Raw genomic sequence first — 23877 nt, 5'->3', positions numbered from 1 at the left:
CCTCCACCCAGACCCCCTCCACCCAGACCCCCTCCACCCAGACCCCCTCCACCCAAATCCCCTCCACCCAGACCCCCTCCACCCAGACCCCCTCCACCCAGACCCCCACTACCCAGACCCCCACTACCCAGACCCCCACTACCCAGACCCCCACTACCCAGACCCCCTCCACCCAGACCCCCTCCACCCAAATCCCCTCCACCCAGACCCCCTCCACCCAAACCCCCTCCACCCAAACCCCCTCCACCCAGACCCCCTCCAGCCAGACCCCCTCCACCCAGACCCCTCTCCAGCCAGACCCCCACTACCCAGACCCCCACCACCCAAACCCCCTCCACCCAGACCCCCACCACCCAGACCCCTATCCCAACCCCCCACGGCCCCCTCTCCGCTGACACAGACCAGACGCGTCTGTGCCGGGCGATTCTCATGCAAATCTGGGTCCCTGCGCGCCGGGACAGCCGCTTTGAACTTGATTCTTACTGCTACTACTGTTGCTGCTTTGCTTTGCTTGCTGCTACTGCTTCTGATGCTGCTGCTGCTCGTGGTGGTGACTCGACAGCGAATGCGGTCATTTCCACGGACACACGGAAGAGCACGATCACTGATATCGGCAGCAGAGGCAGCAGCTTCAACGTCAGTTACGCAGCATCGCGGTGATTGTTGTCGCTGGGTAAGCCACGTCGGGTTTGCGTGCTGTGCGTACGCACACGGAGAGCAGAGGTCCCAGATAGATCGCAGTACATGGTGGATAGGTTTAAGGCACACGTGTGCATACACACACACAGGGAGAGGGACATGCTTAGAGCACGTGTCGACATTAAATCACGCACATGTGTTGCGTACTGAAACACATAGGCCACCTAAGATCAGATGCAGTAGATACATAGACACACACACTTAAAGCACATAATATACTCATGCTAAGATCAGATACACACGTAACAACATGTATTCATTACATACAGCACGTACTTAATACACGCATACTTAAAGAGTGTACACACGCTTAATTCACATATACATGCTTAATCTCACGCAGACACTTAATCCACACATACACATGCTAAATCAGATGCATACCATACTTGAGTTACACACGTACTAAAATACACATATTTTAGTACGTGTCTTAAGTACATAGATACTTAAGACATATACACATACTAAAATCGCATCTACACATATAACACCTCATGCACGTTTGCAAAAATCATAAATACTTTAAAGACATACTAAAATCGCATACATACACACACTTAAATAACATGTACACACAATACTTAGAAAACAAATGCACTTTAATTGACATGCACATACTAAATTACACATTGTAAAAGAGCATTGCATGGAGAACACGCACATACATATACACACTGAACCGCATATATGGTCCCATAGACACTCGCTCCATTTTCGCATACATATACCTACTAAAGATGCACTTAAAATATATCTTCGTGTGAAAAGTGTGAATTTACACCGCAAGTGTGAACTTACACTTGTAAAATTAGGTGAATATAGATCATAACCACATACTAAAATTGTGATATATACTTAAGTCGCTCACATAGACTGAATTCACAAATACATACGCGATATCAGATGAACATCAACGTTAAACATGCATACTTACTACGAAATACTCTCTAAATTCACATTATGCACTTAAATCACATTTATGGACACATAGTAACTTTACCGTATGTACACACTAAACAACATTAACACACGCTTGTAGCACATACACCACTGATGAACCACACACACGTACTAAACGTATATACTAAACAACTCATCAACTTTAAACTAAATTGACAAGTATACACACATGCTCAAGTCACGTTCGCGCAAACCCTTAACATTACACGTACACGTACGCATTGGTAAAATACTAACACGGCCAGATACACACATATACTTTAACTCAATGAATATGTGAACACATAAGCACACATATCCACAATTACAGAGACACATTAAATAACACATATACACACTAAATAATATAGTATACATACTAACTTTGATATGCATAGGCTGCACACGCGTTATTGAGCATGTACGCAGACACCCAGCGAACTTACACGCATACTTCTGGATTATCGATCACTTAACTTAAGACGCATTCATATGATCATATATAACTTAACTCAAGGCACATACGTTAATTTACGCGCAAATGTATGCATTGCTACACTGTCACTTATATCGCTTCTAAGATATCTACATTGTTATACTATAATGCGTAAACACTCGCACGCACTCAACCCATTCGCAGTGCTAACGCGGAGGATTCAATCAATAGCAGTAGGATCTGATACAGTATATACGTTCTATAGTGATTGCATACGGTCCTAAACCAGAAGTGCCTATCAAAAGTCCACCTTCGAAGGATGTCTCCTCTGCGGTCAAACCCTGCACAAGACTTCACCGGCTTTGCAAGGTAATGATCGCCCCGTGTATAGACTGTCCAGCGATGTATCTGCAGCATATCGCTGCATGCGTATTTGCACAACTTCATTCGGAGATGTGTCACTCAGAACGGACGCGCAAGTCACATCAGTAGTGTATCTAGACTCAGTGTGTGACATCGCCTCGACGACTTGTGGCCGAACTCGTGCCGATTATAATGTTCTAAAAGGGCTGGAGAGCCGTGAGTCGCTGGTGTTTATACCATATTCCAGAAGGGCTACAGAGCTGAGTGACTGATGGGTAATTCTAATGATGCTATGGAAGGGTTCTAGAGCTGAACAACGGATTGTAAATTCCTGTTGTGCTCTAGAAGGGCGAGATAACTGAGTAACCGATGTACGTTCTAATGATGCTCTAGAAGGGCCCGAGAGATAGGTGACTGATGTAAGTTGTAATTGTGTGAGAGAGAGAAAAGTGACTGATATAAATCACAGCTATGTTCTAGAAGGGCTGGAGTGCTGAGTTGTGTCAATGTTATTGTTCTAGAAGGGATAGAAAGCTGAATGGATTGCGTGCATCATAATCTTGTCGAAGGGGTAGTGAGCCGAGTGAATAATGTGCATTATATTGATGTTCTCCAAAAGCCAGACAGCTGAGTGATTCGTGAAAATTGTGATAAATGTTCTAGAAGGGCTAGAACGCTGGAATTTGGCACAAATATAGTCTGATTCGGGCCTACAAAATGAAGGCCCTGAGATTGATTCATTTCGTTCAAAGGGCAAGTTCAGCGTAAAGTTCTACTTGGGGGTTCTAACCCGTTTTAAGTTTCCTGCTAAACACTTCAATATATTATCAGCGAAAGCAAGAGAATTCGTCTCCCGCGGAGTGTGGCTCTAAAGCCGTCGACGACGACGACAAAAAAAACACCCGGACCGAAGTCCCCTCTCGATCACGAAGCCGTGTGCGTACGATTCATCACAATCATCACCACCACCACCACCATCATCATCACCACGGGCCATGATGAATCCGCAATTGGTTTGAAGGCCTTCCCCACACCGCGGCAATTCGTCTCGCTCTCGAGAGACGAATCAATCCGTTGAGCGAAACAAAAAGAACCCCCCCCCCCCGCCTGCTGATTTCGCAGCTCCGTCTCCTTGTTGTGTGAGGCTCGTCACACTCCGTTACCCCCCCCCCCCCCCCCGCTGCACCACCCACACGTCTTGAGCCGTGCGATTCCCTCTTCGTTTGTGACAACTTCGCCGTTAGTTGTCGAGACCGGTCCCGCCGGAGCCCGTGTCGTGTGTGGGAAGGGGAGTTGTCTTCTTAACAGTCAACAGGACGATGTTGCGGTAACTTGGGGGGGCGGGGGCACGTCTACTTTAAGGCCACGTGCTCCCCCCCCCCGCCCGCCAGCCGACGGCCCTTGGCGTCGTATAAATAATCTGTTTCTAAAATTCCAAAGTGTGCCCGAGTCTCTCTGCTCATTCTTCAGATTGCGTTCCCTTTTCTCTGTCACTCGTCACCCCCCCCCCCTCTCCCCTTGCTTCTGATCCAAGACGAATCATAGCAGCCGCTACACTTCACTTAAACTTTCTTATTGACACACATTGTCATTGTTTTATTGTTCTATATATATTTTTATTATTATTGTATTGTTTCCCTTCGACGTGACTTTACCGAAAGAACCGAGAATAACACATTGCGATGTTGCTTGTCGGTAACTTTAACTGCGGTTTTCCATAGCGCCCACTCCTACCTGCTCTCGGCGTCGTTCCGCTTATTTATTTTGAGTCACCACTGTCGCAAGTGTCCGTCGTCTGATGGTCTTTCCCGGTTGTGTCCCTGCAACACTGACATCTTAAGTTGCTTCAGCAAACTTTCCCCGTAAACAAGCCAACGTCGGGCGAACGTTGGCACGCGGTAGGAACCGTTGGACCAACGTCGGGCGAACGTTGGCACGCGGTAGGAACCGTTGGACCAACGTTGCGCCAACGTTGGGCCGAACGTTTACGGGGTTTGTTGTGCGTGACTTTTGTTTTTGCTCAAATTTATGCTGAACCCCAACTTTCGCAGCTTCCTTTATTTCTCAGTTCTTTAACCCATTTCGTGTCCTTCAACCCATGTACGCCGGCCATTGTTCTGATGATGATGATGGTGGTGGTGGTGGCGGTGTCATCATCAGGCAATTCTCAGATGCTTGATGCTTGAATACCTTAGCACTTCCTGTGCCTCTGTTGGTTGAACCCGGATGCTTTCTTTCTTCTTTCTGAAATCGCCTTGGAGTGTCGCTGTGAATAACCCTGGCGAAAGCAGTGCGTGTCCCATCGTGCGACCGTCCTTTGCGCATGGTAGTAAGTTGTTCTCATTATTCGTCAATATTTGTTACTCGGGCCTTGGTTGGTGGCTGGTTAAGAGCTTGGATAACTCCATAACAAAGAGGTCTTTTTTTGGGGGGGGGGGGGTTAGATCGCATAAAAATATGAATGTGACGTTAAACCCGCCACCACCTGACACAGCTAATTGGTAAGGTTTGTCACGTAAACAAAACGTGCCAATTTGTTGCTACGTCAGCACACCGGTTGTGTTGCAGAGTACACCCAGAACGTTGACAGTTTGTTGAGTACCGTGACGTTTCGCTGGTGATTACAACAACCAGCATCATCAGGCGACAGCCACAGTTGTGAAGAAGTCCTCCTGCGCCAGCTTGGATGGCTGCGTCCGATTCTACTGCACTCTGGCACTCGACAGTGGCCACAGATTTGAAGCTTTCGTGACTGCAAGGATCCATACTCTTTGGTTCTATTTAGCTACGTGACTTTACCGAATAGAACCAAAAAGTAGTGGCCACAGACAATATTAATTGTAAATCATCAATTGGTCTTTTTTTTCTGACCCAGATGAACGGCATGCGTGCCGGGTCAATGGTAGAGAAACCTTTCTTAAAAAACAGCTTTGCTCCTGTGGTTGGCTGCTCTTTAACCTTTCAGTTATTCTGTATAGAATTTTGCTGGCCGATTTATCTACGTGCGGTAACACGCTAATGGCCTTTTACTCATTCACGTTTACTGTGTTTGTCATCGTTGTAATACCGTACAATAAGAATAGTCTATTTTCAGTTCAGTTAAACTATTTATATGTAATAATGTATGTCCGCTAATTATGTTCCAACAACTGGTCCCGCTTCTACGATGATGTCCAAAGTCGCACGATCTGGACCTGGAGCCGTTCCCTTTCATCGTACCCTCTGTAATGGACAGTAAATATCACACGCGTGTACTATATTTATGATTCACACATTCGTCAATAAGACTGCGGCCTTCAAAGGAAACAAAATATACATATACCCGGCGACGTTTCGGGCAATGGCCCTTATTCACAGCAACATACTGTATATAATAGGTGACGCTCTAGGCAATAGCCAGAAGGACCATTGCCTGAAACGTTGCCCATTTTAAGCGAATGTGTTGAGTTGATTAATTGTGCTTTGTGGACCACTGCCAACGCAGCAGCAGCAGCGTCGCTACATAATGTTGCCATACCTCTGATGCACTTTTGGCATCAACTACATCTTACATTTAAACGCGTCAACAAAAACATTGCTCTTTAACTTCGCGTGAGCTCTTGCCACCGGGCACCGCCGTTAAACTCGGGCGACAGTGCAAGGTGGCAGCGGCTCACGGATAATCGCCAAGAGCCACGCATGGCACGTGCCAATTAATTATCTCGACACATTCACCATTGCAAAATATAGTCTGTTGAAACGCAGACTATTTTATTTAAATTGAGTGCATTTTTTTTTCGTATTCGTACATGTGTATGGGTTATTGAGATGCAACCATATTTGTAACCTTTATCAAACGTATATCGATGGAGAGTTAGGCGTATATATCATTAAGCGTTATAGCCGACGGAGGCTCTAAAACCATATATCCACATCTACATTACTATATCTATATCATTGTAAACTAACAGATTCTAAATTACACGGCATGTTAAATCATCGCGTGTGCTGCTGCTGGGTATATTCCGCACCCTGTAGTGTGGTTTGCTATGTCTAGGTTATGCACACTACGGGTATTGCATTGTATGATACGGACAGATGCTATAAAATGCGCGCATATGATTATTATATACATGTATCGTACCGCATTTATAAAGATCCCCCGTATGACCACAACCGACTTTTGGGGCACGTGCTGTTAAAGAGCACCTATAATGTCCGGTACGACACACGGGGGGGGGGGGGGGGAGGGGGGGCAGAACCACACCCGACCGCCTTTGTCTCCCTCGTGGCTATGTTTAGACACCGCATCAGGGTACTCATTTGAGGCTGAGTCGATATAGAGGAGGCCTAGGACGCGTTCAGATAAGCGTCGCTGGCGTTGACCGTGAGCTTGAATCGAACTCGGGTCGCCGTGTTTCGTAGCCCAGCGCAGCTAACCGCCGCATCACCGCTCCCCATCGCTTATACGACGCCACTGCAGAGACTGCATATATTATTGTTGTTGTGTGGATATGGACTTGCTCGAGTCAACAGCGGCGTGTGTGACGTATGGCAGCCCAAGCAGCGTGGCTGTGTCACGTGCCCCCAGCACCCAGCACATTGAAGCTGGAACCCGTGTTTTTTTGTGTGTGCGTGTGTTTGGTTGGCTACGTACGATGCGAAAGAAGTTCAACATACATGCACACACGCCAATGTAAATAGACACCGCTTAATCAAGCACCCATGAACAGCTACATCTGATTTATGATTAGCTTTTTTTTGGGTTACATCGTGAAATGTAGAATGTATTTACATTTGCATTTATTCACTATAACCCTCTGCCACCCGACATAGGCAATCATTTTAAGTTGTCAAGTCATGGGCGAATATTTGCCGATTTATTTATTTGGTTTTATCAGAATATTGAAACATAAGCAACATTTTGACAGTTATGTACGACGTTTCGCTCTGTTTGGATCTGATTTTTATAAACTATAAAACTAGAAACTATTTATTTTATTTTACCAGGTAAGGCCCATTGAGCTGTACAGCTCTTTTTCAGAAGCGACCTGGCCACAAATGATAGCTCAACGAAGTGGCTTATCACGTGGACATGTATAGCAGCTAAATACTCTAAACGCGTGATGTTGATTCTAAATGTCGAGAGAAAAAACCGGAGGGCCAGAGAAAAATCCACGTGACTACGGGGAGAGGGAGACACACAAACTCAAAATATACAGTAGGCGTCAGGGTTGGGATCGAACCCACGACCTTCTGTACACCAGGCAAGGGAGATAACATCTTACATATTCGCTTTTTTATTTGCTTCGTTGCTGTAGATACTTTATTTTTTATTTCGTTGTTTTGCTTTTTTCATTTTCATGAACGCGGATCACCCGTGCCAATGAGACTCGTATCCTGCTCTCTTGAATTCTCTCTCACCTGGTCGAACCAAATTCACTTGAATTGAACCCATTCTTAGCACCCAACGGCCAGCACACAACAAACCAGCACCTTTAACATCTGGCCGCGTTGTCGAGATGTTAACTACCTCGCCTGGTATGCAGGAGGTCGTGGGTTCGATCCCGACTCTGACGCCTGCTGTATATTTGGAGTTTGCGTGTCTGTCTCCCCGTGGTCGCGTGGATTATTCTCCGGGTCTTCCCATTTGCTTCCCTCCACATTTAGAAACACGCGTTTAGAGTATTTGGCTGCTATAAATGTCCACGTGATAAGCCACTTCGTTGAGTTATCACTTGTGGCCAGGTCGCTTTTGAAAAAAAGCTACATAGCTCAGTGGAGCTTGCCCGGTAAATTTTAAAGTGTAGTTTAGTTTTAGTGTAGTTTAACCCAGCATACATAGTTCATGAACCGTGTAACCTAGCTCCCAGTACATTGAACGCAATAACCACCAAGCTTGAACCAATTATCCAACACAAGCATCCAGCACACTGAACCGAGCAGCCAGCAAACACGCCGAGCTAACCAGCACCCAGCATCTTTAACTCAGCTTGACGGAGCAACCAACTTATGTGCATTGAACCAATAAACGAGCACCTAACACCCAGCACCAAGACCTTGGCCTCAGCACCCAGCAACTATCACAAGTACCTATCACTCAGAATCCAGCACCTATTACCCAGCATCCAACACCACCATCCAGGACCTATCACCAGCACCTATAATTTATCCCCTATCACCAATAACTATCACCCAGAACCAGCAGCTATCACAAGTACCTATCACTCAGAATCCAGCACCTATTACCCAGCATCCAACACCACCATCCAGGACCTATCACCAGCACCTATAATTTATCCCCTATCACCAATAACTATCACCCAGAATCAGCAGCTATCACAAGTACCTATTACTCAGAATCCAGCACCTATTACCCAGCATCCAACACCACCATCCAGGACCTATCACCAGCACCTAAAATTGATCCTCTATCACCAGCAACTATCACCCAGAACCAGCAGCTAGCACAAGTACCTATCACTCAGAATCCAGCACCTATTACCCAGCATTCAACACCACCATCCAGTAACCAGTACCTATCACCAGCACCTATAATTTATCCCCTATCACCAATAACTATCACCCAGAACCAGCAGCTATCACGAGCACCCAGTGCCTATCACCAGCATCTATAATTGATCATCTATCAACCAGCGCCCATCAGCTAGTACATATCACCCAGCACCTAGAATTTAGCACCTATCACCCAGCACCATACATCCATCAAATATCACTTCTCACCCAGCACCCAGTACTTAGCGCCTTGCAACTATCTCCTACCACTCAGCACCCAGTACCCAGCACCTATTACCTAGACACTATCTCCTACCACACAGCAGCTATCACCTGCACCTATCACCAGCACCTATCACCTAGCAACTGTCTCCTACCACTCAGCACCTATCACCTAGCACCTATCTCCTACCACTGGGCACCTATCACTCATGACCCAGTACCCAACGCCCTAACCCTAGCTCCCAGAACCCAGTCTCTACCATCAGCACCTTCACTCCAGCACCCAGCAAGCATCATACAGCACCTAACCCAGCACAAAGCACTTTACACTTAGCATCTATCACCTAATACCTATCACCCATTACTCAACACATATCACCTATAACCAAACACCCAACACCAAGGACCTATCACCCAGCATCCAGCAGCTTTCACAAAGCACTATCAACCAGCACGTGTCAATCAGCACCCATGAGCTAAGCACCGATCACCCATCAACTCGCACCCATCACCGATCACCCAGAACCCAATGCCTTGACCCGAGCACCCTGGACCCATCATCGATTACCAGTGGCCATGACCTTGACCCTAGCACCCAGCACAGAACACCTAGAACCGAATCCTAGCACCCAGTGCCCAGAATCAGCACCCAACACACAGAACACCCAGTACCTATCACCCAACACCCAGCATCTTGACGCCAACACCCAGCATCTTGATACCAACACCCAGCACCTAGACACCAACACCCAGCATCTTGACCCCGGCACCCAGCACAGAGCCCAGCAGCCAGCACCTTGACCCCGGCACCCATCGCCACAGCGCGACGCAGACCGCGGACGAGAGAGAGAGAGAGGGGGGTGGTGGTGGTGGTGTGGAGGGCGTGGGGGAGGGTGCTGCGAGCGAGCGTGAACGCGCGCGCGCGCGTGCGTCGCTCGCTCGCAGCACGCAGGTAATAGCAGTAGGTGAGCCGCTCTGCGCGATCTCGCTCAATGAGTCACCTTACACACGCGGAATGGCATCGTGCACACGCGCGTGCGTCTCTGTGTGTGCGTGCCGTATATGCATAGCAGGCTGCGTGTAGGCGTATGCAACGCTACACATGCAACGGTATGCGCGTAACGCAGGAGGCCTGCCGACGTGCGTAATGCAGGGCCGGTCAGCATATCCGTCGTATCGGTAAGTGTGCAACAATATTCACGCGCCGTGTCTGTGCACTGTCGGTTCACGCTGCGCGAATATCTGATACGCGCGCGCGGTCGCGGTCGTGTTTGTGTTTGTGCTGTAGGGTGTCCGACTGTGTCACCGTAGCTCGATCGTTTCACTCCCCTATCTAGATATTAAGTGATCGCGTCGGACGAGTGGGAGGGTTGCGCGCTCAGGGTATATAAGGCAGCAGGTATTTATATCCAGGTGAGTGCGAGCACACTGATATCCATCGTGACCGACACAGGTGGTCAGTCACGTCAACCAACCGTTGTTTATTTTATATACTTAAAAAAAACCCACAAATCTGTATAATATATGGACTGCGTGTCTGCCTGCCTGCCTGCGTGTGCGTTGATAAGCAACGGCATTGAAGCGATGGGTGGCTCCAGTTACGGTAGCTTTCTATCGGCGCTAACGTCACGCTCCACGCAAGGCGAATTACTCGGTTCACCGACGGCGGTATAGGTGGGGAGGGTGGTGGGGCGTGGGGGGGCCGTGTGGTAAAGTGTTTCGGAGCGTGAGACTTAGCGCATCAAGGTGGAACTTTACGCTGACCGTGCATGCCTGGCACCGCCGTCGCGAATGAACCAAGGCAACCTGGACACCGTCATTGTTTTCGAGGGCTCCAAATAACCCTCCTCCACACCCTCCACACCCTCCCCCCCCCGCAAAAAAAATGTGTGGCTTTATGTAATTGTGTATATCGACACACAACGTGTGTGCGTGTGTGCGTATGCCAAAAATCTCAGCTCCCCAGCCCTTCTGGAACATCATTAGAAGTGACGTCATTCTCCAGGGCTCGCGCTGTGCGCGAGATGCCACGCCTCCTAACTCGGCGAATATCCAGATTCTGGGATTTAGAATTAAAAAAAATCCTTTAACAAAAAAATCCTTTAAAAAAATGAAGAGTCGATTAGCCGTTTTTTTTTGTTTTTTTAAAGAAAATGTATCCCCCTAAACGCATGTTTAATACGTTGTTGAAATAAAATGTCGACTCTTGGACGAAGGCATGCAGCCAACCCACGCCGTTGTTTGTCCTACCGCCGCACCTACGATTAGCACGCTTGGCTACGTACGACGCGAAAGAAGTTCAACGTACACGCGTACGCGTGTGGAGGTGGTTGAGGACAGCGCGGTGGCTGAGACGACACAATCAGGGTCTTCTGCTTCAACATACACACACATCCCCCCCCCCCCACTCTGCCGTGTTTGGTGAATAGGTGGGGAGGCGGGGTGGGGTCTAGGGGGGTTTGACCATACTTCACCACGCTGGTCAGTGCGGTTCGGTGAGGGCGGTGGGAGGAGAGGAGAGTGGGGGTGGGCAGGACCGATCCAGTTATTATTCACCGCTGGCCATGAATGGGACTCATTTCGCTGGGTTCGTGTGGTACATATGCGTTGTTGACAATGCGTGTCCATGCTTAATTTCCTTATTATTATTATTAACCGCGTATCGAGCGCCACTTCGCTTATCATCAGCACCAGCCACGATCTGTCTACTGCTGGATGAAGGTGTCCCCAAGATGTCACCCCATCTTCTGTGTGCGTAAAGAGCTCGGCGTCGATCCCTCTCCACAGTTGGTTACGACAACGACTCGAGTGAACATTTGACTAAAATCACAGGTGAACTAAAAAAGAATAATACAGGCATGCGGTTTTCTATAACGTCACAGAGAGGAAAGGAAGCTCTAGACGTTTCAGCCATCTGGGTCTTGTTCAGGAAATGTGTGTACTTGTGTGTGTGTGATGTAATTAGTTGTGGGGAGCGGTAGTGTAGCGGTTAGCGCGCTGCGCTACGAACCTGGCGACCCGGGTTCGATTCCCACCAGTGACGATTATTTGAACCGGTTCTGGGCCTCCCCTAGGCCGACTCAGCCTCAAATGAGTACCTGGTGCGGTGTGTAAAAACGTCACCACTAGGGACACAAAGGCGACATGGCGTGGTGCTGGCCACCCACCCCCTCGTGTGCCGTTCTGGCCTTCATAGGTGCTCGCTAACAGCACTTGCCCCAACAGTTTGTTAATGCTGTACGGGGGGTATTTGTCTTGATGTAATTAGTAAAGGTGATGATGTGGTAGCCGCCTTCACAAGTTCGATTCCCGGCCATGGCTAACGATCGGTGATAGATACAGTATCTGAAATGGCCTCCGTCGATTCACCAGTCTGCACCGAAGTGACCAGGCTGGTGAAGTATGCTCAAATAAATAAACCCTCGTGACCGACACGGCGTGATGAAGCCTTCGTCCAGTCGTGGGTACGACAAAGGGCGATTGTGCGATTTGGGTGAATTGTGCGATTTGGGTGAATTTAATGAACACGTGTGCGCATACGTAGACACGCTGCAGGGTGACCAGGAGATTGCAGATGGGTTCGTTAACCCATCTGTGTGGACCTTGAGAGTTGTTACCTGGCAAATACACCGACGCACAAAACGCGCGTTCAAAATGCCGAAAATCGTCCCAAAATTTCAAACGTGGCAACACCCACCCGAAGCTTTCGTGACTGCAGGAATTCATACTCATACTATTTGGTTCTTTCGGTAAAGTAAAGTCACCTAGGTAGAAATAACCACGTAATTAATGGTACTCGAACAATTGATTAATGATATTGATAATTATATAAATTGAAACCTCGCGTGAGACGCCATGCACGTGTGTGGTACCCCGCTCACATGCTCGATGCGTCGCGTCAAATGCCGTTCACCACGTGGTTTGCTACGGATCGCCGTAGCAAACCACGTGGTGGTGAGCCCCGTTGCCCTCTCTATGCGGCACGATGCACCCACTAATTTGCAATTAATGGTACTCGAAAAATAATTACGATGATCGTCGTCATTATTTACAGCGCATTCTCAATCCGCTGCTGGATGAAGACCTCCCACCATGGCCATGTCGCTCCGTGGGAGTTGTTTGACCACCACGCTGGTCAGTGCGGGGTTGTGAAGGAGGGGGGTGGGGGCCTCAGGACCACTGATGTTAGCCGTGGTCGGGAATCGAACGTTCAGATGCAGCGCGTGAACGACAGCGTCGTCGATTTGTGCGTGTATGCAATAATTCGTCGTCTGCGCTACCAACCCGAGTTCGATTCCCGCTCACGGCCAACACCAGTGACGATTATCTGAATCGGTTCTGGACCTCCCTTAGGTCGACTCAGCATCAAATGAGTACCTGGTGCGATGTGTAAAGATCGGCACCTGGGAGACAAAGGTGGCCGGGCGTGGTGCTGGCCACCCACCGCCTTCGTGTGCCGTGACGACTTTCATAGGTGCTCGCTAACAGCACTTGCCTCAACAGTCTGTTAAGGGCTATCTGGGGGATTTTGTATTTTTATATTAACTGATACAATATTTTTAAACATTTAATTATCTGGGTATAGTATTTGGCTTGTGCTTAAACTCCCTATAGTGTGAGCGATGCTCAATATGTGTACATGGGGGTGAAGTGTCAATGTGCTGTCAAACACTAATTACCCGATTTTAAGCTTTGGTGACTGCAAGGATTCATACTCTTTGGTTATTTCGGTAAAGTGACGTAGGTAAAATAAAATAAATGAAAACAACTAAATTAGTTGTTTGGTGATGCTGCTGCTACTCCCGTGTTGACAGGTGGTGCACAAGCACAATTAATAAATAAAATAACTCAACACATTCATCAATCACAATGTGGTCTTAAGATAAAATATATACATAATAGGCGACGTTTCGGACAATGGACCTTCGTATGATCTAATATGCGACGTTTCTAGAATTGACCCATATTTATATAACCTTTTTAATAGGGTTTTTTAAAATTTATTTATAAAGCAGTGTTATTGACGTTTGTGTCGAGTTATTTTTTGTTAATTAGGTTATAGGGTGGGCGGGAAGTCCCAATACCCCATTACCGATGAGAAGGCCCATAGCAACCTCGAAGCCAGTAGTAGAGGGACTTCCCGTCCAAGCATATACGTCAACACTGAACCGTGGACATTAATATAGTTGCATTTAAATAGAGAAAATTACACAAAATAAATGTTTATCATAACACAGGACGTAATTACGGCATACATAGTCTATCTATGGGGTGCTGTCACATATATATAGTACTGAAAGTGTGATGTAGACTTGTGTGTTAACCTTATTATTAGAAACAACTGTAAGAATCTTCTTGGTTCTTTCGACAAAGTCACGTAGAAGGGAAATAATAAAAATAATAAAAATAAAACATAATAAAATAAAATTCTCACGACGTTTCTGCCACAACACAAGCAGCCGTCCTCAGGTGAAGAAACAGAGAAACAGAGCTGTTTATTCACCTGAGGACGGCTGCTTGTGTTGTGGCCGAAACGTCGTTAGAATGTTATTTGATTATGAGTTAAACGATGACGTCACCCTGCTGCTGCTCTATTTAAAACCGGGAGCAAGCGAGGGCTTTACCATTCTGGCGAATTGCCCGATGATGCTGGATGTAATTACCAGCGAAACGTCGGTACTCAAACTGTAAATGTTGTGGATTCACTCTTCAACACACCGGTGGGCTAAAGTAGTGAATTATTTGTCTTTTGTCAACGTGACACTTTTTTTTGCTGATTGGCCGTGTCGGGTGGTGGTGGGTTACGACACATTTATAAATAACGCGATCTAACCCAAAAACCTTTATAATGAGTTATTTGATTATGTTTTATTTTTATAATTGTATTATTCCCCTTCTACGTGACTTTACCGAAAGAACCAAGCAGATGAATCCTCCCCCCACTGCAGTCGCGAAAGCTTTAAATCGAAATGTAACTGTAAGAATACCGTGAAATAAAGACGTAACTGTTATTTTAGATCGAATAATAATGATAAGTACGACTCTTCTTTATAGAAGGCATAGTAGTATATTTATACGCTTGAATGTCGCTGTTTATATCGATATACAATAGGCGCGTGCATATGCACATTAAAACGACGTATTAGATTGAACAACATGGATACGACCGGGTGGAGTACCCAATGCAAAGTTCTTGAGTTAATCATCACGGACGGAGCGGAATTAAACAGTGGATTGGTGCTGGATGGATTCAGCGGTCACATTTGCAAATGCGATTTGTAATTTTGATCGTTACCTGTGTAGTGTCGATAGTTCGATGTTAACGAGCCATTTTATCGAAGGGCTACTTCGTGTTGTTATTTTGGTGTGGTTGTTGTTGTTGCTGGCTTGCCTAAGCTTGATCAATCGGAACTAATATGAATTAATAATGTGTTCATTTAATTACTCATCATCATTTCTTCACATTTAGTGACTTGCTTATCAATTTCTCTTTGCATTCCTCTCCTTGTTTTGATGATGTTACTTTCTCACCCGCCCCGATAGGTGCCATCCATTTAGTAGGTACGCAAAAATCTGTCAAAAACTTGACTACCTCCCCCCCCTCTCCCTGTACGCACGCGAACTTTTAAACCCCCCCCCCCCCTTCCCCACCTGCGTACGTACGCTTGACCCCCCCACGCAGAAACGATCAAGGATTAATAATATTAACGTGTTTAGGCAAACAGATCGTTCACCGCCGGACTATCTAACTCATTTGTAGGCCAATGTAGACAAATTATTATCGAGGCTTCACCCCCCCGCCCCGTTTTCTATGCGCACGTACATTGTCAGTAGACCCCCCCCCCCCATACGCAAGCTACGCATTTGGGTTAACCCCCCCTCCCCCCTTCCATGCGTACGGACTAAATGGATGGCCCCATACTGGACATCTGTGAACAAGAGCTTCACAGCTCATCGGATTTCTCCTGCAGTCTAAACATCAACGTTGTGGCTCTGAATGGACGGAAGGGCCGCTACCATCAACGCCTTCGAGAGGGGGATTGTGGCTGAGAGCGAGAGAGGTTGGTCTCAGGCCACGTGCCGATGGAAGTCGCGGACACTCGAATACGCGTGTAGGAGCGGTGTGGTTCTTCACCTCCGCTGCGGCCTTGCACTCCTTAGGTCCTCCATCGTCGTTTATTTTTTTTATAATAAGCACACAGAGGGGTTTTGATGAAACAAAGTAAGTTACACTCACGTGCCCGTGCTTATTTTTGCGTTTCGATGATTTACATCCTAAAACAATTTGGCCACGTCTTGCCACCACCCCCCCCCCCCCCCCCCCCAGAAAGGGCATCTCGCACCACCACGGCGTGCATGCACCTCAGGCTAGGAACCACCAGTGTAGGGCAACGATGATGAAACCGTGCATAATGAGGTTTTTTTTTTTGGGGGGGGGGGGGTTAGAACGCGTAAAATATTAAATGTGTCGTTAGAACCACCACCAACCCGACACAAGCCAATCGGCAAGGTTTTGTCACGTTAACAAAACGTGGCCAATTCGTCCCCTCTTCGGCACATCGGTGTGTTGGAGAGTAAACCCACAAACATTTACAATTCGAGTAGCGTGAGGTGTCGCTGCCGATTACAAAACCACCGGCTTCATCAGGCGATTTGCCAGAATTGTGACAGTCCTCCTGCTTCGGTGACCACGGTAGACGATGGTGATGATGATGATGGGTACACAGTGAAGGTCACAACAAACACGTCTCGCATCCGGCACGTGGATTGAAAATTAACTCATTTAGAAACTGCCTTGTTGCGTGTTCGTTTGTTGTCCTTCCCCCGCACATCCGGTTAGCGCGGTTGGCTAGGTACGGTGCGAAAGAAGTTCAACATAGGGTAACTTACATACGTGTAGCGGCGCGATATGCCGCATATACAAATCACACATGGAACGTCAACATCATTTGCATAAATTCACACGATCCGTCCAGTGATGCGCATATAAATTCACGCATTTTCGGCATCGATTTATTTAGATGTCTAAGTCAAACATCTACAAAGTTAACAAAAAATATATACAGTGTGTAGAATTTGTGAAAAGTTACGACCTAAAAGTAGTTATACTCCTTGAAGAGTTGGATATTTCCGCATTATACCGACCACAATATTTGCTGAAATACTATAAATAGTCATTGTCGAATCGTATGAGTATGCAATATGTATGGATCACCGGTTGTAAAATAACGTTAACAACATGATTTATAATGTACTGTAATACTAATAATACTCAGGGCATTGTCAGTCCACTACTGGACGAAGGCCTCACTCACCGCGTCGGGGTTGTTTGACCCAAGGCCATGTCATCCCCTCCAAATATTCAAATATGCTCAAAATGTCCCCCCCAATATATTGCTAGAAAATGTATTTCTGTTTATATGATTGTGGTTATGGTTGTACTTTATAAATCCCTAATCTCTGCCATTACATACGATGAAACAAGAAAAGGTAAAAAAAGAAAAATAAAGCAATATAATACAATACACTATTAGACATTATTGTTAAAAATAAATAAAAAGTCAAATCTATGTGCTAGTAAATTTTTGAATATTTTAGACAGGAAATTAGTTTTCAAATTTAGATTTTTTTCTGGGGGGGGGGGACCCCCAGACCCCCTGGAAGATTTGGTCCCCCCAAATGTTGACTCCATGGCTACGGCCTTGGCTTGACCACACTTCGCCACACAAGTTGGTGAAAAGGGGGCTACTCTTCATAAGGACCAGATCAGACACCAATCGTTGTGTTTGGGAACCCACTCACGCTTTCTGGTTACGAGTGCCTTGCACAAACCACTGTCCCACCGCTCTACAAACGCCATCATATAATCATCTAATGAGATGCACATAAAGTTAATTGTATCGTTGTACATACTTACTGCAATGTAGATGTTACTGTAATTTTCGGTCGAATATATCGTTGTCACACCGTAAGATATGGCAACAGCATGGGGAGGCCTACATCCAGCAGTAAATTGATCATGGCTGATGGTGATTCTGCATTGTAATATTTTTTCATTTGTGTATGTGTGTTGCATGTTTAAAATACGCTACGCAATATTTTTTCTGATTCAGATTTTTTTCTGTGTTCCAGTGAACAATTAATGCTTTAGATAATTAAAGAGTTCCATTGCGTAATAATAGGGGTTTTCCCCTTTTTTCTGGCAACAAAGCTGAAACCTTTTTACAAGGATTCATGTCTGCATTAACCACAATATCTGCAGCCAAAATGCAAACAAAAAACATGCTATGACAATATATGTATTGTCCTTGAAACTGATTGGTTCACACCAAGGGACGGCTTTCTTTTGAGCCTCGACCCAATTGGTGCTCGACCAGATGACGCCAAAAGGCGTACAGCTCAAAGACAATGCACTATCAAAGTTTGGTTAATGCAGACGTAAAAAAGGTTTCAGTTTTGTTGCCAGAAAAAAAGGGGAAAAACCCTATTATTACATTTTGGTACTGGCAAAGGAGGTCTAATGATGTAGTTCCATTGCGTTTTACTACTTAGAGGTGGCAATGTGGCTCTGAAGGCAGAGAGCACTGGGCCGGTAAAAACTGAACAACTGAGTTCGCAGTTACTGCTACACACACACACACAAGTCGCCATCCACATTTAAATACCACCGTTGGTGTTGCGCTTCAAGCCGGCTAATTCTCAGCTGTGAGAGTAAAAAGAAAACCAAAATGTAATTGCAGGGTGTGTGTGAAAGTGCGCCCCCTACTGTGCGAACTGATTTACAAGGTTCTGCGAGAAAAACCAACCCCTCGGCCACGTGGGGTAGAGCGGCTCTTGCGAGGATGTCCGCATCTCGAGCCTCCCGTCACGTGACCGGTCACGCGCCGCACGTGTGCGCGAGAAAAACACACAAAAAAACACACGAACGCACTTGGAGGGGAGATGCAATGGGAAAATGTTTACGTAATTAAAATTGCGAATTATTTTTTTGTTGCTGCGCATTATTTGAGATTTCGTATATGTTAAACGAATTTAATAATATTATCTCTGGGATTTATTTTTAATGCCAGTATCATAAACACAGGTGTTGAGGTGTTTGAGGTGTCCAAAAAAATACCTATTACAAGGCATCAATTCTGCATTGACCACATATACTTGTTCTTAAACATACAAACAACGTTTTTGTTCACAATTATAATCTTTATCCTATGAAGCGTCTTTCAGCTCGAAATATCTCAAAGTTGTGAACGCAAAAAAGTAGAGTGTAAATAAAAAGCAACGGAACGACAGGAAAAGCAAATAAGAACAATCATGACAACTACACTCGAAATATAGCTAGACTGCTGACAGTCTACGATTAAAACCATTAATAATGCTTGCACTCAGAGTAGAGTTAAATACAATCAATTTAAATCAGGAAAATCCACCAACACCTGTTGGTACTAAACTGGTTCTATTTTCGCTTAGATATTAGAAATGCTGATGATCACGGTGGTGGTGGTGATAATGAGGATTTTAAAGACCAACCCTGGGAGTTCTTGCCGAGGTTGTCGGTGGGATGGGAGGGGGGGAGCAGCATCCCTGTTAAATTTGCACCTCCGATTAACACGGTTGGCTATGTACGATGCGAAATAAGTTCCACATACATACATGCCCATTTAACGGTGTTTTTTTATTACTTATCACAGTATGCCCTTAACGTTCCTCCCCCTCCACCCCCACTTGTAGAATAAACAACATTTAACAAACGCATTTAAAATAATATATTTATAAGCATTATTGTATGTCAAATGCGTCGTTGCCACGCAATGCTAACGTGCTGTGTCATCGCCCCACAGTGACCGCGGATAGACGTGGACAGAGCCGGGGATTGAACTCGCGCCCGATATTGTCCAAGGCAAGAGGGAGAGAGATGGGAAGGAGGGAGAACGACCAGAGCGGAGATGGAGGGGTAACAACAGCAAGAGACCACGTGTGGGAGTGATATGGAAGACACGCCAGCGCTTGATCAATGGCCATCAGGATCGGTGTGGAGAAGGATGAGCAACCCTCCTCCATGATCATCGTGGTGGCGTTTGAAGATGCCGCAACAGCTGCAGGAGATTATTGCTGCTGCTGATATTGACGATGTCCTCGCTTCTCACGGTGCTGGTGATGAATGTATTGATAATGACAATTGCTAATGACGCCGTTGCTACTGATCATGATTGTGTGGTTGTTAGGAATGATAATGATGTTGCTACTGCTCGTGATGACGATGACGATGATGTAGCTGAAGAAGAATTGTGGATTTTGTCATTGCTACGGACGACGACGAAGAAACAGCTTTTTACGTTACTGCCAATGGTGATGATGACGATGGTGGCAAGGTCGACAATGATGACGGTGATGTGACTGGGCCAAAGGGACGGCCCCTGTCTTTGGTTATCTAGCTGTATGAGTGTCAGAATCCCGCCATAAAGCTACTTAACCAAAAGCAGGGATCCGTTCCGCGCGCATCGCTCCACGGAACACCGAGCGGCAAGCCGGAGGGATGGCCACGAAGACGCATACGACAAAGCGAGTAGGCACCACGCGCTGCGGGAACGGCAATCAAACCCCTGGGGTTTTGGTGTAGATCATTGAGACCATGCAGCACGACCCTCGGCTGCTGTTGCACGTGAGTGACGAGGGGGATCTTACCGCACGCTGCTCCTCGACGGCGCCTGTTCCACGTGCCTTTCTCCGGTGATTTTGCAAAGGCTGCTCTATGAGCGGTTCTCAATTAGGGCCCACCAGGAGGCTCCTCCCGTATGCAGGTGTCTATGTATGTTGAACTTCGTTTGCGCCGCACGTAGCCGACCGTGCTAATCAGACGTGCAACAGCCTCCTCAATGAGATTCCTCCATGATGCTACTCTATGATGCCCCTCCATCCTTGGTCCTCCATGATGCTCCTCCATGATGCCCCTCCATCTTTGGTCCTCCATGATGCTACTCTATGATGCCCCTCCATCCTTGGTCCTCCATGATGCTCCTCCATGATGCCCCTCCATCTTTGGTCCTCCATGATGCCCCTCTTGATGCCCCTCCATCCTTGGTCCTCCATGATGCTCCTCTTGATGCCTCTCCATCCTTGGTCCTCCATGATGCTCCTCTGTGATGCTTATCCATCCTTGGTCCTCCATGATGTTCCTCTGTGATGCCCCTCCATCCTTGGTCCTCCATGATGCTCCTCTGTGATGCCCCTCCATCCTTGGTCCTCCATGATGCCCCTCCATTCGCTTTTCACTTAGATTACTCATCCATTCTCCTTATTGACGCTCCTCCACGAATCTGCTCGATGAGATTCCTCCTCAATGTGATCTGTTTCCTTGTGGTTTGATTAATCTAGTTACTCCTCAATGTGGCTATCCCACGTGGTTCTATTAATCTGCTTCCTCAATGTGTCTGTTTCACGTGATTCTATTAATCTGCTTCCTCCTCAATGTGGCTGTTCGACGTGGTTCTATTAATCTGTTTCCTCAATGTGGCTGTTCCACGTGATTCTATTAATCTGGTTCCTCAATGTGGCTGTTCCACGTGGTTCGATTAATCTGCTTCCTCCTCAATGTGGCTATTCCACGTGGTTCTATTCATCTGATTCCTCCTCCTCAATGTGGCTGTTCCACGTGGTTCTATTCATCTGGTTCCTCAATGTGGCTATTCCACGTGGTTCGATTAATCTGGTTCCTTCTCAATGTGGCTGTTCCACGTGGTTCTATTCATCTTGTTCCTCAATGTGGCTGTTCCACGTGGTTCTATTCATCTGATTCCTCCTCCTCAATGTGGCTGTTCCACGTGGTTCTATTCATCTGGTTCCTCAATGTGGCTATTCCACGTGGTTCGATTAATCTGGTTCCTCCTCAATGTGGCTGTTCCACGTGGTTCTATTCATCTGGTTCCTCAATGTGGCTGTTCCACGTGGTTCGATTAATCTGGTTACTTCTCAATGTGGTTGTTCCACGTGGTTCTATTCATCGTGTTCCTCAATGTGGCTGTTCCACGTGGTTCTACTAATCTGGTTCCTCTTCAATGTGGCTATTCCACGTGGTTCTATTAATCTGCTTCCTCAATGTGGCTGTTCCACGTGGTTCTTTTATTCTGCTTCCTCAATGTGGCTGTTCCACGTGGTTCTATTAATCTGCTTCCACCTCCTCAATGTGTCTGTTCCACGTGGTTCTACTAATCTGGTTTCTTCTTAATGTGGCTATTCCACGTCGTTCTATTAATGTCCTTCCTCAATGTGGCTATTCCACGTGGTTCTATTCATCTGGTTCTTCCTCAATGTGGCTGTTGCACGTGGTTCTATTAATCTGATTCCTCCTCCCCAATGTGGCTGTTCCACGTGGTTCTATTCATCTGGTTCCTCAATGTGGCTTGTCCACGTGGTTCGATTAATCTGGTTCCTTCTCAATGTGGCTGTTCCACGTGGTTCTATTCATCGTGTTCCTCAATTTGGCTGTTCCACGTGGTTCTACTAATCTGGTTCCTCTTCAATGTGGCTATTCCACGTGGTTCTATTAATCTACTTCCTCAATGTGGCTGTTCCACGTGGTTCTATTAATCTGCTTCCACCTCCTCAATGTGTCTGTTCCACGTGGTTCTACTAATCTGGTTTCTTCTTAATGTGGCTATTCCACGTCGTTCTATTAATGTCCTTCCTCAATGTGGCTATTCCACGTGGTTCTATTCATCTGGTTCTTCCTCAATGTGGCCGTTGCACGTGGTTCTATTAATCTGCTTCTTCAATGTGGCTGTTCCACGTGGTTCTATTAATCTGCGTCCTCCTCAATGTGGCTGTTCCACGTGGTTCTATTTATCTGGTTCCTACTCAATCTCCTCTGGGATCTTTGTAAGGCCTCCGGGCTCCTCTGTGAAGCTCCTCTCTCATGAAAAAATAAAAAATACATTTGCATTCTAATGGTTTCAACGCTGCCACGTTTTGTTCCCATTGGCAACTCGCACCTTTTGTGGGCAGGAAGGAGACGCGTTTAGCTTGAACAGGGGAAATAAGCCTTCAGAGGCGCCACGAAGCGGCCTGAGTTCGACCACGAGGCACGGTTGGAGCCGGTACTTCTACTGTCACTGCTGCTGCTTGACGTTGGTGGCGCTGTTGATAATGGCGCTGCTGCTGATGATTGTAGACTGTGTTGGCGATGATGATGAAGGCGGTGTGGTGGTGATGATGGTGTAGATACTGGCGCAGTTGATGGTGGTACTGCTGCTACTGCTGCATACCCATCCTTAGACCCGCATAGATTCCCCCTACCGATGTTAGCGACGAGGCTTCCGATTTTCAAAGCTCTTTTACCGCATTCCGATTTAAAATGCAAAGGAAAAATCTTTCCAACAGCAATTTTTGAAAAAAATGAATCAGCATAATTAGCTTTGGTCGATAATCGGATTGTGGTGAAGGGGTTAACAGTCTGCCAGTCATATCCCTTATATCGGTAATGATTGGCAAGTATGGGGTGTTGTTACTGCTCCTACTGCTGTTGGTGGTGGTGATGATGATGATTATATGTATTGTGTGGGTGTGATGATGGTGGTGGTGATGTTGATGATACTGGGATTGGTCGTGTAGCGGATAGCGCACTGCGCTACGAACCCGGCGACCCGAGTTTGATTCCCGCTCACGTCCAAAACTACAGACTATTATTTGAACCGGTCCTGGGCCTCCGAAAGATCGATTCAGTCTCA

The 23877-nt window shown here is 46.6% G+C and overlaps 1 long non-coding RNA gene across 1 annotated transcript; it reads left to right on the top strand.

Moving 5' to 3' along the window:
- Positions 1–383: 383 nt before the first annotated feature.
- Positions 384–23098, top strand: LOC116950610 (uncharacterized). The gene is made up of 2 exons (XR_004404050.2): positions 384–2446; positions 19996–23098. It is a non-coding gene; the product is annotated as an uncharacterized LOC116950610 (long non-coding RNA).
- The last annotated feature ends 779 nt before the right edge of the window (positions 23099–23877 follow it).

Source organism: Petromyzon marinus, chromosome 40 (assembly GCF_048934315.1).
Source record: "Petromyzon marinus isolate PM22_M1 ecotype Great Lakes invasive population chromosome 40, UKy_Petmar_22M1.pri1.0, whole genome shotgun sequence".
Taxonomy (NCBI): Eukaryota; Metazoa; Chordata; class Hyperoartia; order Petromyzontiformes; family Petromyzontidae; genus Petromyzon; species Petromyzon marinus.
Note: the sequence above shows the minus strand (reverse complement) of the source record. Positions and strands in the feature narration are given on the sequence as shown.